The sequence below is a fragment of the Chaetodon auriga genome, chromosome 1 (genome assembly GCF_051107435.1).
Source record: "Chaetodon auriga isolate fChaAug3 chromosome 1, fChaAug3.hap1, whole genome shotgun sequence".
Taxonomy (NCBI): Eukaryota; Metazoa; Chordata; class Actinopteri; order Chaetodontiformes; family Chaetodontidae; genus Chaetodon; species Chaetodon auriga.
The window spans coordinates 18,619,770-18,635,771 of record NC_135074.1 but is presented as its reverse complement, the minus strand read 5'-3'; the positions used below and the strand labels follow the sequence as shown (position 1 = coordinate 18,635,771).

Genomic DNA, 16,002 nt, shown 5'->3' with positions numbered 1-16,002 from the left:
AACTAATGTATATGCAGGGGCCCACACATGCACGCACACAGACATATACACACACACATGCACACTGTTCCTGGGGTGCAGTCAGAGGGCTTGGGCCAAGGCTTAGGGCTAGAGCACTGGCTTAGGGAACTGGGTGTGCTTGCTGGCAGATGGGGGATATTAGGGGCAGTGTGTTGACTGATAAATCTTCCTGCACAGTGTAGGACCCGAGTTATCATCTGACATATGAAAAAATACCAGAGAAGCTGTGGAGAAAGGAGAGGAAATTAAATGAGAGGGGGATGAAAAAGGGGAGCAAACCAGCATTGTAGCAGGCATCTGTTTTGCTCCTCATCCTCTCTCACAAACACACACACACACACGCGCACACACACACACACACACACACTGCATGTGGAAGCAAACACACTGTCAGTGCAATCTACATATCAGATTTCATTCATGTTTCTACATTTATTCTGCTTGTGTCTTGAGCACAGCTAAAACACTGTATGGCTAATACTCGTGTCAAAAAATAGTCTTGTACGCTTGTAAGAATACCTTCTACTTCCTGTGTGAGATTTCTGGAGCTTAGAATCTGGATCATCACTGTGTGACAGTCTTCATTTATGTATATTGTTTACTGTATCGCAGAGGATAAAAAGACACCTACTGATAGGTATTAAAAATTGCATGACATTTTGATTTAAACTTTAATTATAATGGTAGTCTCACTGCAAAGGGGGGAAATATGGAATTGAATACTCTCTTTTATTTTGTGTCTTTCCTCTCAGTTTGGCAGGGAAATCTCATGAAGCAGAAGGTTTGATGGCTAGTTTTTGGCACAATGTGTTGCAAACACTGGAGGATGGATACACCTTTAATTCGAGATAGGAAAGCAAGAAAAATGTGATGCTCTGTATCTGTGGAAAAGTACAGTACACTTTCTGAAACTGCATGCACACTTGGATGCCAGTTTATTAGGCACACCTACATCTAATGCATTGCAATTCATCAGCCCTGCAATAAATCTTTCTTTTAAGAAGGTAAAAATGTTCAGTTTCTGTTGGGCAGAGAGGTGGTGATTTAACTTAACAGTCATTTTGAAGGTTGTAGCTTGTGTTGTTGTTGAATTGCATAGTGTAAAACTAAGCTGTGTTTTTTAATGTTTCTAACCCTATTTATATCAGTGAGGGTAGATTCTGTTGGTATTTTTTATAAATATGCCCCAATCAAAATCCCTGTCAGTGAACACAGCGATTCTTCTGATCATTTGAGTTTATACACAGACAAACTATCACTATTACTCTGACAGTGTGCAAATAAAGAGTGCTAAAGTCCACAGTCACTAGACTAAAACATATTGTATTTTATTTTGAACACCTGCCCAAGAGCCATGTCAGCTCTGTGAGTGGACAGATAATTCTCCAATCAACACTTGTCGACTCCAAATAATTGCAACTGAAAAAAAATCAACACTTATTAACACTGGGAGAGTTGCTGTGCATGGTATTTGGGTTTATGTGTGTGTTAGTGAGTGTGAGTGAGTGAGTGAGTGAGTGAGTGAGTGAGTGAGTGAGTTAGTTAGTGTGTGTGAGGGGGAGAGAGAGAGAGAGAGAGAGAGAGAGAGAGAGAGAGAGAGAGAGAGAGAGAGAGAGAGAGAGTCCAAATGGATTTCAGCCCTAGAATAAATCACTGTCGCCACAGAAACAAGCCGACAGCTGTGATGGATGGCTGAAATTTTTGTGTTGATGTCTTTAGTATTGCTGACAATTTGGTAGTCCTGGCTTTTCCACTTTTCCTGTGCTTGCGTGTGGCTAAACACATCTAAATGCTGGCACATACCCATACCTCGTCACAGTGTTTTGCACCTGCTCAAAGTCCTCTTTTGGATAAAATCATCCCTTTGTGCCATACAAAGAGCCTAATATTATAAATTCATAAACTATAAGTACAGTTCTTAAAAATTCTGCCGACTTTGTTTTGTTATGAAACATTTCCCCCGTTAAATGTTTGCACTGTAATGTCACAGAAACTTTCTGAAATTTCTGAATGATTTTCCTGAAGTGGAACATCACTGTGAACACAACTTTCTGGGATGAAATGGTGGACACCATCTTGTGTGCGTGGAGTATGGTCACATGTTCTTTTTGCACCTGTTTGCACTGACCCTCTCATTGGTTAACGTGTCGCCATATGACAGTGACTGTTAGGTGTGTTTGGAGGAACACTCTGTCAATGGCATCTACTCTAAACTCCGTGCACTCAAACTGAGGATGACAGTGATTTCCTCTTTTTTTTTTTTTTTTTTTTTTTTTTGTCGACATGTTTTACTCCCAGTCCTGTAATCTGGCCTACACCGGTGCGACTGGGCGACATCCCTGCCCCTGCCCTAAATGCACAGTCACCCCCTTTTCTAATACACAGCATCACAGCGCGCGCTCACACACACACACACACACACACACACACACACACACACACACACACACACTCTTGACTTAACTGTTCCAAAAATAAAACTCGCATTTGCTTTTTAGACAAAGGCTGTACACAATGCACTGTATACAAAATCTATAAGGATAAGCGGAAAGTTATGTAAACACAAGAACACTATACACCCTGACACACACACACACACCACACACCACACACCACACACCCCACACACACACACACACACAAAGTAAAGAGTTGGGCCGCTCTCAGCCAGCCCCCCCACATCCAGTGTTTCCATCTGCTCTCACCTGGCAGGATCAAAAAGAGCACACTTCCCACAAACTTACAAAGAATCAATACTTTCTCCAGCAAAACAAAGCAGTCACAGCCTCAGCCTCAGTCCCAGCACCACACTAACTGTACTCAAAGTACTGTAGACTGAAAGAAAGAATCCACAGAGCAGAAATTAAAAAAGGATTTACTGACCTTACTGTCTTTTTTTCCTCCCCTTTCTCTCTGACGTCCAATCCCCTCTTTTTCTTCTGCTGGTTCTTGTCCTCTAAACCTCTAGCCTAAGTAAGTCATGCAGGAGCTGCTTCCTGCTCCTGCACAGCCCTACGCCACTGTATTAGTCTGATTTCACACTCTGCAGCCTAGCCTCTTGTCCTGAAGGGGACGGTGAATGTGCTGCTTATTTAGAAGCCGACGCGCACTACCTGGGCTTGTAGGCAGCTGTTTAAAGCACGAGGCAACATCCAGGGTGCATAATACCCCCTCTTCCTTACACATACACACACATCTTCTCTCTCTCTCCCTCTCGCTCAAACACACATGCACACACTCACTAGCTGGCTGGCTCTGGCAAGATAGGCAACGGCGCAAACACACGAGCGCGCACACACACACACACACTCACGCACGCACGCGAGCAAGAGTGAAATACACACACATGCAAGCGGGCTGTCAGAGGTCTCTCTACCTTGGCTGGGATAGCAGGCAGTGTGAGAATACACACACAGGCACACTGAGATGGGCTGGCTGCTCCGTTCTGTCTCCTTCTCTCTAAGTGTTTAGAAGACAATTTCAACAAGGGATTGCTCCCAATCTACTAGGGTGATCCACATGGATGAGTTATAATATGCTTGCCACTCTCTCCCTCTCTCTTGGCCCCCCTCTTCTTCCTCTGTTCCCCCTCTCTCTCTCTCATTCTCTGGCTCACTCTCTTACTCTCCCTCTGTCTCACTCTTTCGCTCTCATGCTCGTTGTTTTAGCCTATTATCGAGCCGTCACCGCTTTCAGTTCAGGAGGAAAGCCTTCCCTTCTTGGATTCTATATTTCTCTTCTCTCTGTGTGTGTGCAAGAGATGGGGCCAGAAGACTGACTCCACCTGAATGCGTATTAGTGAAATGCATTATTTATTGCAAAGCTGCATTCATTTTTTTTTTCCCCCCTGATATGCCGGTGGACACGAGGGGGAAGGGAGCAGCGGTGGTGGCTGCATCAGCAGCGAAGGGGTGTATCTGTGGTGTGTGTGTGTGTGTGTGTGTGTTTGGGGGAGGCAGGGGTGGCAGTAGGGGGTAGAGATGAGGGGTCAGGATTTGGGATAGCGGGGGTCTGAAGGGTGGTGAAAAGAATACATAAGATATCATTTTAATTTATTTATTTATTCAGTGACAGGGATTGCCTTATCATCCAGAGTGCTGCTTAATGACATCACTGCTGGCTTCTCCAAGCTGTCCCAAATCACAGTGCCACTCATTTTTTCATCAAAAACCTGTGTGTGTGTGTGTGTGTGTGTGTGTGTGTGTGTGTGTGTGTGTGTATGAGACAGAGAAAAAGATAAAGTGAGTGAGGGAGACGGTCACGAAAAGTGTAAAAAACACAAATAAGATTTCAGTCAAAAACACGACTCATTTGTAAATTATTATTCTCTACTGTTGAAACATGACCAGAAAACATCATCTGTTAAGTGTAAATTATATGCAAAAATTTTACATCTACACAAAATTCATTGAAGACAGTGCTTACACTAATTTGAACAATGTTCATTATCTGCAAAGTATATGAGTCAGTTTCAGAAGATGGTTCTGTTCATAAATTTCTAATTAAAGGGCCACATCCATTTCAGCTGAAGTAATTCTAAAATGCTGATCACTTTAACTCACTCACATTTTTGAATATAAGATAATTTAGTAATTTTTGTAACTATGTTACTCAATTTTAATTAAATGTAATCAATTACTTCAGCTCCTTAATTGCATCATTCATGTAAATTAAAGCCACTTTCACTCTGTAACACGAGGATGGTCCATATCGAAAAATATTTCTAAGCCTTTAAGTTATTTAGTTATTCATGTGATTAATTAGTGTATGATTAATCATCTGAGTGAGCCATGTTTCTGTGGCTAAAGTAAGCTGACATTCAATAAAAACACATTTGTTGAAATTTTGGAACATAAAATAGAGAAACCACCTGCCTTTTTGTTTTACCATTTACAGCATTTACAGATATTCAAGAGGGTTAAAACAAATCCCTGACAGAGCCTCTGCACTCCAGACCAGCTGTTTGAGTTTAACTGACAGAAAAAGTTTCAAAAGATATAAGAAATGCATATTAATAGGAGTCCAAGATGACATTAAAACAAACACAAACTTGAAATAGTAACCCAGTTTCTTTGTGTGTGTGTGTGTGTGTGTGTGTGTGTAGGTTTAGTGCAGAGCATGAAAAATTCACATATGGGCCACAGACATTTAAACATCCCCCCAACACACATGTATTAAAGCAGGCAAAAAAAAAAAAAAAAAAATGTCTAATGTGTGTCTGGCATGGCTTCTGCAGAAATAAAGTGTAATCAGCACATTAAAATGGCACCTTCTACAATGTATGAATATATAAATATTTTAGATTTCACAAGTTTAACTGCTGGATAGAAGAAGTCCTCGACCTCGCTGTAAAGTCCAGTCTCAGTGTTTGTGCACTGGAGGCTTCAAGTGTCCTCATCACACTTGCATTTGCTGAATATTGGACCAGGATTGGCTTCCACACTATTTGTGATGTCACAAATCAGACTCGTAGGCCCGCCTCTCAAAATCAGGTTTTCAATGAGCGGAGAGAAAATGTACACTTTGAACAGATGAATGTGAAAACAGCCTTCAGGTGTCAAAGTGCACACACACCACTCGACACAGTGAAGCGCAGACATTCAACTATAGGAACAAGAATCAGTGGAGGAGGGCTTTAAGTGAAGTCTCTAACACACCTGTGTGTGTCCAAAAAAAAAAAAAAAAATCCAAAATGTCCTTCACACATTTCATCCCATTTATCTGTGTTTTACAGACTAAAACTGTGATTCTTAACAAAATACAAAACAAGATACGAGGCATTAATCTGCATCTTCACCTCTAATCGTGTTGACTGCTGGAACATAAAAGCAGTTGAATTATCAGTCCCTAAACAATGAGTGTGACTGCATTTCTTTTGAGACCCTATAAAAAGACAGAATGGCCTTACATTGCATAGAGTATGTGCTGGAGTCAGACACAGAGAGGGGGGGGGGGGGCTGGAAGTGACTGTGTAAGCTGGAGTTGCCACGCTGGTCAACAGGCTGCCGCAATGTGCACCCATGGGGGCAACCAGCCAGGCGCGAGTCATGACTGCAGAATGGACCCCCAAGACTCTGTCAGCACTATCAGCCTCGCTTCTCTCCGGCGGCAGGAGAAACAGACCAACACAACAGAAACACAACCATCCAGCAAAATCATTCAGTATGAAGGCCGAAAGCCTCTGCTGAATACCTAATTGTCATTTCCTCCACAGCACAGCGAAGTTAAACTCCAATAGATTTAACCCCCCCCCCCCAAAAAAAAAAAAAAAACTTCAAATAAAGATCAATTTAACAACTAATGAACACGACGTTACACAGTTTCAAATCCACAAAAAAGATTTGGAGTTAATTGTTTATGCAATCCATGACTGTCCATGTGACGCTCACTTTATTAAACAGAAGTCTAATTCAGTCCCCAGCTGTCTGCCCCCAGTGGAGCCTGTTAACTGCTTGGTCCTCAGCCACAGGATGCCCATCTACTGTACCTGCAAAAGGAAATGATGTGGCCCAGGGCCCAGCCAGGCCATTCTATCACCACCATTAGGGCTTAAGCAGAACTGGAAAATTACTCCATTGGCATTAACAGTCCATCTCAATCATTTTAATACTATCATAATCATGAGACTTTCTAATATTATTTTTAAAAGCCTTGGTGAGAAAAAAAGGGAATTTCATTTCCTTTGCTTAACCATCTTAAATTGAGAGAGAGCAAGTGAATGGAGAAGAAAGTGATATCTTATGAGACAGGGACAGAAAGTGATAAAGAGTCACCTCTAACCCCTCCCACACACTCACTAACGCACGCACGCACACACACACACACACACACGCTTCTTTCACCACCACCAACGCTGACACTGCCACACACCTCCGTCTGTCTGCAGCATCTTTGTGCCCCAGTAGCTTCACCGTGTTACAAGTCACAAGAGATAGGGACTTGGAAAATAAAGACAATTAATATTAATAGTCTAACAATGTGACTGTTAAGTGGCCTTCATCACGCAGCCGTCACGTGCCCTCACAACCCCATCCGACCAATGATAGACCTGCGTTCTGATAGCCACTCTGCACACATCATATTCCAGACATGTTACCACAAAACACCACTAAACAGTCCAAGAGTTAATGTTTCCTCCTCTCTTCTCCTGTTTTTAAACTTTCAATTTTCCTGAATAGCATTATTATGCATTATTAATATCTCTGAATTATTACTCATTTTCCTCTTAAAATGGAGTGCTTTAATTCACATTTGAAGTACTCATCAAGGCTGCGCAGTCAAATGAATGTGGAAGGATACATTATATTTGCAAAAATGCAAAGGGGGAATTAAAAATATATAGCAATACTAAAATATTAACTATTAATTTCAAAAAAGATCATTTGCCCAGGAAAAAAAGAGCCTTTTCATTACTTCTACGAGTCTCTTTCTTTTTTGAAGTGTACCTCTCTGATTGTGGGTCTTTGAATAATATGCAATTATCATGTCGTGAATATTCACCTGTGCATGGAATACACTGAATATTGTATTTCCATTGTGAGACAGCCCCGTGCATGTTCACTTTCATGAAAACATGGCACAAAAGGGGGACATGGGCGCTGCGTGGCAGAGGTGATGCAGTGTATAATTCATGTCCAATACAGTATCAGATGGAGGTTCAGTCAACAATAGAGAAAAAAAAAGCACAAAATAAACATAAAATAGGTCCAAACATGATCGTTTCAACTATCTCTCCTTCATGTTCATTTTTTCCCCCCATTTTTTTTTTTTTTTTTTTGTACAATTGTGAACTCTAATTCACCCTTGAAAGTGTGACCTTGTGCTGTGTGACAGCAGATAGCCGCAGCATGAAGACAGGACGCCACTTATCATCAAGGGACGAGGTGGCTGTTTAATTTCACACTACCAGTGGCTAAAACCCCTGTTAGTGCGGAGCATCACAATGGCAGCTACGCTGGGGGAGCAGATGTCCTAGTGAAGGGGTGTAAAGAGGGAGGAGGTTGGGTTGGGAGAAGGACAGGAGAGAAGGAGGAATGGTGGTAGTGTGTGTGTGTGTGTGTGTGTGTGTGTGTGTTGGGAGGGTGGCTGCACTGTCGCTGTGTATTGTACTCAGAGCACAGCCTGACCCCGTGCGCATGCCCAGATAAACAGCGCCTCCGTCTATGGCACCGCAAACACAGGACAAATAAACACGCCTGGTCGCTGTGGCATTTCGGTCGTGCTAATGGGCTGTAATTAAAAGTAGCAGGACGAGCATGAGGGGACGTGAACTGGACTGGGAGAAGGCAGGCGAGAGCAAAGGTGCGGCAGTGATGGCGGCGGATGAGAGGAGAGTTTTGTGGCGCAGTCCGCGCCACAGAGGCCAATATCACTGAGAGCCCAATTGCTTTCTGAAGAGCTTTCCATTGTCTGCAGTGATGAACTTGAGCTCTGGCCTCCAACCCGGGGGTCTTTCTGTCTAATCCTGAGTGCCCCTGGCTCCCCTTCACAGCCCCTCCTGCGAACACAAACACACACACACACACACGTACAGACAGACATAATGCACACCCCTCAACTGACGCCTGACATGACTGCAGGGTTGAACAGTGACCAGCGCCTCCCAACACAGCTGAATATAAAACACAGTAATGAGCAGGACAAGAAAATGGCTTCCCTCTCAAACATGGCTGCTTACTGATGGCCAGACGCAAGCCGGGGAGAAAAAGGTCACCTCTCTCATCGTTTAGCACCCCCACCCCCCGTCCCCTATTGCTGGTGGTGTGTGTGGGGTTTTTTTTTTTTAATTCTTTTTCTCTCCCCCCATTTTCATCTCTTCCCTCGCTCGCTAACACCTTCTCCTTTCCCTCCCTGGTCATTTTCCTTACTCCATTTCATATGCGGATGTAGGCTTATTATTTAAGAGACAAAGGAAGGGGATCTTGGGAAGAGACAGGTGGCTGCGTCTGAGTGATGAGAAAATCACAAAAGTGAAATCCAGCTTCTAAAAAACTCTCCTTCATGGAAGGTAATAAAAAAAAAGGGAAATAAAAATAACTGTGCCCCTTCCCCTCTTTGGTACTGCTCAGCAGGAAAAGCAGAAACCTCAGACTCCCATCCCTCCCCAGTACGATTTCAAATCCCCTCTGAGCGCTGCAGTCCAGGCACATATATTCATTTTTCCTCACTTACTCCCCCAGTGTCATTTTTCTCTATTTTCTCCATCGGTCGGTTATGCACAGAATGTTCCAAATGCATTTTGACTGCTTGATTTCTATTTTCATAATATCAGAACATCAAGTTAAAGAATATAAATGTTTATTCAGCAGAGTGGGGAATGCTGGTGTATGGGTGCAGTGGCTCTTGGGGGACAGAGCCCATGCTAAATCAGTAAATCACTCCATCTGGAAGATGAACGGCATGTTTTGGAGTTCATTGCCTTTCGTCTCGGGCGAGTGGCCGGTGCAGCGGCAGGCCCAGCAGGCTGGAGCGGAGGTGTCTGCTGATGTGGATGGTTACAGAGGGATAATGAAGCAGCGACCGGGGGCTCGGCCATGTTCTGTTCACCCTGTCCATCCTGCTGTGAAAGGGGCCAGCTGCCGAACACGGCCATTAGCCCGTCCTCGTTCTGAGCCGCCGCGAGGCCCACTGTGCGCTTCGAGTGAAGTGCTGCTCGCAAAGTGCTTAGGTGTGAAAGTGGTCGAGGCTTCAAGTCCTCAGCAACTGTCATCTTTTCATTCTTCAGTCAGTGCCACGTTGGACTCGGAGGAAAAACCTTCCTGGAAAGGGTCCTCGCTGTTGCCCATCTTTCTAAAACCCACCCCTCTTTATGACAGACAGCTTGCCAACCAATACCCGAGTTTGTCCACAACAGAAAAAGTATGAATTACTGAAAGAACTCGTCCAACATATTCACACCACACAACATACCCACTAGATATTTCAAAGCATGTAGCAGCATTATCAGCCAATGACAGCCTCTCTCACCTGCTTCTACCCCACTGCAAGCATTTATTATGACCAAGAGGTTCAAACAGCCCTGCTGCACAAAACCAGAAATGTACATGGTGCTTTCTCTAGCTGTTGATTTATTTCTGTTTCAGTGCCAAAAATGAATGGATAGATAAGAAGAATACTGCTAGATATGTGGTTTACTTCAGTTTGTAACACATTTCTTAAACCTAAAACCTTCAGATTTCTCATGGTAGTACACATACATTAATTTAAATCATCATGTCCCAAAACACATGACGGCTTTTGGGACAACACATATTTGTCTTACACCTTAATCCCATGTTTTTTAACATTTATATACAAAAACTCATGTTTGATGCTTTTAAACTAATGTCACCGCTGTGTTTCAGGACATCAGTGTTAAGATCTGCATTCTTTTTACTTACATAGCAATACTCTTAATGTTATGCCACATCTCTATTCCATTGGCACTAAAAACCAAAGGCATGTGATGAAACCAAATATTCAATCTACCACATCAAGTATAAAATGAAACAGCGCCAATAGGACCGCTCTCCTCACCTGCACCTAAAACTGGGATGTAAGGCACAACAAATTTAAATAAGTTGATAGAGTTTATCAAAATGACAGGCAATTAGACCGGCTCTGACCACGGGTTTGCATGCTAAATGAGAGTCATTTAAGTGGTGGGAGCCATACATGTTATATAAAAGAGAGTGAGAGTTCTGCAGCTCCATTTCAGCTCTTGGACAGGCCTAAATTAAATATCCCCAAAGTCCATTAGGCTAAACAGCCCGAGGAAAGACTTTGTCTCACCACAGAAAAATGACAGTAAACTCAGGCAATCATGCCGCCAATCAATTATGTATGAATTATATTTTTCTTAGACTGTGTAAAATGTCTTATGTTAATTCCCCTTAGTATACAATACCCATTACTTTGGAGGGACGTATCCATACGCATAACGTCTGAATGAGTGTTTTCCCAAAGATTTATCAGCCTCATGCTGCCGACTGAAATGAAAACACTGAGACTAAGTTGTGATTCCTCCACATCAACTGTAACTGCAGGGGCCACAGGCAAAGCTCGGAGGCGCTCAGTGCTGATAACCTACACGGCTGTAAATCTACTGATAGAAAACATCCCCAGAAACTAAGAAAATATCGAGGCATGCCAGTAAACTCATTCACAGAAGCTACAGCACGTGTTATGAGAGAAAAACAAGATGATGAGACAGAAGCGGAGAGAGGCAGAGGAGCAAGGCAGGGAGACGTCTGGGTGGGAGGGCGGGGGTTTGAATTGACCTGACCTGTCTTGGCTGTAGGCCTGTTGAGCCAGTGAATAGTGGAGTCCCCGAGGTCCCCACTGTGGCCCAGATCATTGATAATGACCTCTGTCTGATAGTGGACGACAGGTATTGGCAGGTCCGCTGACCAGTCAGTGAAGTGCCAATAATTGGTCAGTGCATTACTAACAAGTCACCTAGTGGCCTCCGTGAACTGACCAGCCTCTGTGTTTAGACAGACAGTGTCACTCAGTGTGCAGGTGTGTGTGTGTTAACCTTTAAAACTTAAAATACAAGCCTGATTCCAAAAACACCGTGTGTGCCTGAGCCCATGTAGTAACATCCTTTATACAATCATGTGTTCACAAAGTGGTGAACCTCTCTCCATCCTTGCTTGTGAGTGACACTTTCTTAACCAATCATGATCCTATCACCTGTTACCAGTGAACCTGTTTACCTGTGGAATGTTCCAAACAGGTGTTTTTGGAGCGTTCCACATCTCTCCCAGTCTTAAGTTGCTCCTGTCCCAACGTGTTTGAAACATGTTGTTGGCATCAAACTCAGAATAAGCAGATATTTACAAAAATCAATACAGCTGATGTAAAACATTGAAAATATTGTCTTTGCTCTGTCTTCGATTGTGTGTATGTCAAAAAGGATTAGCAAGTTAGCACATCATGTTTTATTTATGTTTCTCACTTTTTTGGAGGTTATGAAAGACACAGAGGTTGATAATAAATGAAAAAATCTCAAAACAAACACAGCTCCAGTGCTTGCACATATACATTTAAATTACATTAATTACAAGGAGCCAGAAGCAGTTAAGATACAGATATTTACACACACACATGCGCAAACAAGGCCTCTGGCTCTCTCCAGCCTAACTTCACTGACAGTTCCTGATGATCTCCACCAATGGCCCCCTCTTATATTACATGCAACACAATCCACCCTTACGCACTAATTTGTTTTCTTTGGCTCTTTTTCTGTTTCGGTGTGTAACTGAGCCCTTGAATATATACAAATTTAATAGAGCTAATAGAATCATTATCAAATTCAGATCAATATAAATTTAGCCCCAGTACCCATAAAAGGCAGCAATATTGAAATACAACACTGTCTGTGCTCTTTCATTCTTCCGCTTACAACTGACGCTTGCTGCCATCAGACATGAATTACCAGACAGGCACATTACAGCTAATAAGACTCTCACAAAACACCCTTTATTAATGCATGAGAGAGTCTTTGATCCTGGAGAAACTTTCATAGGGAAAGCAGTAATCACCGTACCTCAGACACACAACACAATAAGATGCTTCCTATTACCTTGAAAGAGTCAACAATGTGGCCGAGGTCAAATCAACCGGAGCCCGTGCAGCATGTCTCCGAGGGGAGGGACAATAGAAAGCTGCCACAGCTCAGCTAAACAAAGCTGCAGGCCAATCATATTTTTGTCATTTGCACCAAGTCAAACCTTTAAAAAAAAAAAAAAAAAAGAAAAAGAAAAAAAGAAATCAGTCAGCATTTAGTCCTTCAGGTAAGCAGATCTGACTCATATAGTCAGGATGTAAAATAGTGGCTATTAAATTTAATTGCTCGGAACAACAGAGACCAATGGAAGACAAGCATTTTGCAGCACAGGAAAGGTTAATTTTAGGCTGACAAACATGTCAAGGCTCCTTTAAATTTTAGTCTCAGGTGTGAATTTACTTTAAGAGTATGCTTTCAGTGCATCAATGATAATTTGACCAGGGGCGTGACAATGTGTATTTTCAGCATCCTTCCTAATTAAAACACTGCATTTTATATTGTGGCCAAATTGTTATTTTTCCACGTGGAATAACAGAGACCTAAAAATCTGATGTTCATCCTCGAGCATCAAACTCCACATTAAGTAATCCCTACATCATCCTGTCAGCCACACCAACAATGTCAGTTTCCTGTATATATTTTCACTGTATTTAGTTTGATAAACTCAAGGAAAGTTAACTTTCCTGAGGAATCAATATTCTGAAGTCTTTCCATCCTTTCAGCACACCTCTCAGAAACATTATTAAACCCCTCACAAATGATCCATTGGAGGAAAATTTTGGTTTAACTTCTATTCCAATAATCTAGATTTTGACAGAGGCTGTCACATTATAAAGTCTGAACATAGTTACAAGAATTGCAAATGCTATCTATGATTGAATTTTATTGAAGTGGTCAGCAAGTAGCTCATTCCCCACAGAAAGCCCCGGGGCCTGAAGGTGGTCAGTGGGGAGCAGCTTCACAACATCTCACTGCTGTGCGATACATGGTGAGAGGAAGGAAAAGCAGAGGGGAAGATAGAGGTGCCACTGCAAATTTATGACCTGACTATTTAAGACCAGTGTAATATATTCCCAGTTCAGCCAGGAGGACCCACTGCTTATACTCCATCGTGGTGTGTCTGAGTTCTCGCAAACCATGCATCCAGAAGGAGCAGTACACACAAACGCAGCCTCGCGCTGAAAGAACCTGTTGTGGTACTGAAACTTGACGCTGAACATACGCAGGCCGAAGTGCCCGGTGTGATTTTTAAAACACGGTTATATGACGTGACGTGATGCACCGTTACAATGAGTCTTATTCCGTGAATCAGTGTGTTAGCTTACTGTACGTGAAAAAGAAAGAAAGAAAGAAAGAAAGAAAGAAAGAAAGGAATGCAAATAAATAAAACCATATGCTTTGCTACAAAATCAACACATCATTAAAGATTTAGCGGTATTAGGCCAAGATACAACTTATTCCAAATGTTAAAAAAGACTAATTTAAAAGAGGAAACAAAATGTCGGTTTTTAATAAAACATTATTATCCATTTTATTATTTTGCAAAAAAAAAAAAAAAAGGACTTTCTGCAGATTTAATGAAACTGGCAAAATCACAGGAAACAAAATCTGCGGAGCGGTTTACACACCGAGCAGAGCATGTGAAATTAAAAAAAGATTATTCACAGAAAACAGATTCTTCTCCATCTTCACGCCAAGGCTGCGCTGAGCTTGTGAGGTTTGTTTTCTGACCCCTACTGCAGGAGCATGCTAATCAACCTCCAGGGTCAGGGGTCAGGCCTGGACAGAGACGGCATCCCAAAGCCGGCCACAACAAATGCAGAAGAACATCTGCTCTCCGTGCGTCACACAAAGCTGTCCCCTCGGAGCCCCTCGCAGCCCTCAAGAGCCTGGGAAACGCTCAAAGTCAAGGGCAGCCTCCGCAGACCAAATGCTGACTGGACACAGCCTCTTACAGCGAGTCGTACCACCCCGCTTCATTATAATAACAACAAAGTTTCAATTAATTACATGAAAAAGATCTTTTTAAATAACTTGTGCCGATAATTCAAGATATAAAGAAATTTAAGATGACGGCCCACAGTGATGAAAAAAAAAAACCCTTATAGAGCTGCAGGCTTTCCTGGTTGTTGGAGGTTAAAAGAGGTGGAGGTCAAGCCGCTCGGGGTCAGGGTGTGGGGATCTTTCTGAACAAGAGTTAACTTTGAATATGCACGTCCTACATTACACACATGGCGCCCTGACGACAGAGACGTCACGCCCAAACACTTTCACTCACTTTCCACGGCGGCCTAACAATATGCTTGAAAGGAACTGTCAAATGATGTCAATAGTTGGATCAATACCCCGGGATGTCTCAGTTTTCCCTGCAGCAAATAAAGAGCATTATACAGATCCTCCTGGGCGGAGCTCGCGCCGCACTTCGAGGAGCTACAGTACGCACTGTATCGCCACTGCTGAGGGACAGCTGATGTATGTCTCTTCTCCCAGATGTCGCCACATGCGTGCCACATTTCCCCCCATCTGTCTAATGTGCTGCTGATCTACACCTGCTGGGCCCAGGGTTGCATAGGTATACGCAGTGCGCTGACAGCATCAATCACTCAGCAGGACTTATTATTGCCATTTAAAATACATTTAAAATGACTCGCCGGGGCCACTGTACAACCCGGCATGGATGCGATGATACTGTGAAGAATGTTTCACAAGAGCGGCTTCGTTGGGAACAGCTGGGAATGTTTGTGCTACATTTTTTTTTTCCTGCAGTAAAAGTCTTTTAATCAAAGCAGTTTCATAAATAAAATCTTCAAAAATAAATGAGTAAATTGTGGTGTGTTTCCTCCGACAGAAAGGCTGAACTCAGTCCAACGACGGCGCCCCATCTTAACAGCACCTCAGTGTCAGTGAGGCCGGGCCAGCCCATTGTGGAGTAATCTGTAAGACAGGACTGAGCTTCAGACAACTGATACACGCTCCTGAGCTCTCAGGTGAGCTTAGTAATAGACACAGTCACCCTAATTCCCCTTCAATTCTCACCTAAAATTGAAAACTGCCAAATGCAGCCTTAATTACACACTACCCAATCAGAGTTTAAGTGTAACCTTCTGCACCCCCCACCCCGCCCTCACTTACATCCTCTGCACTCTCTCTCGCTCTCTGAGAGAAGAATGAATGCAGGGCACCCCTTCCTGAGGTCTACACATATTTCACCGGGGGAGTAAACAGGTCTAGAGGATATGGGATGGATATATTATGTATATAGGAAGCAAGTGCGAGATTTAAGGAGCAACCTGCTTGGTCAGCACCAAGTGCGCTGAAAATGCAAGCAGATCAAGGAACAAGCAGGGTTATGGATCTCCCCGTGCATGTAACTCGGCAAGGTCTATTGACCTAAATTTAATTATTTCAGCCTCCACCCATTCCCTGTCCCC

At 43.0% G+C, this 16,002-nt stretch overlaps 1 protein-coding gene across 2 annotated transcripts in view; it reads right to left on the bottom strand.

The window, feature by feature from the left end:
• Positions 1 to 16,002, bottom strand: part of zfhx3b (zinc finger homeobox 3b) — a 239,815-nt gene that overhangs the window by 210,788 nt on the left and 13,025 nt on the right. Inside the window, exon 1 of one of the 2 annotated variants that reach the window (XM_076728217.1) lies at positions 2,905 to 3,044. The exons of the other annotated variant lie outside the window; for it this stretch is intronic. The gene's annotated coding sequence lies outside the window, so the exon portion shown is untranslated. Of the gene's footprint in view, positions 1 to 2,904; positions 3,045 to 16,002 lie in introns of those variants that run through there. 2 annotated transcript variants of the gene reach the window in all.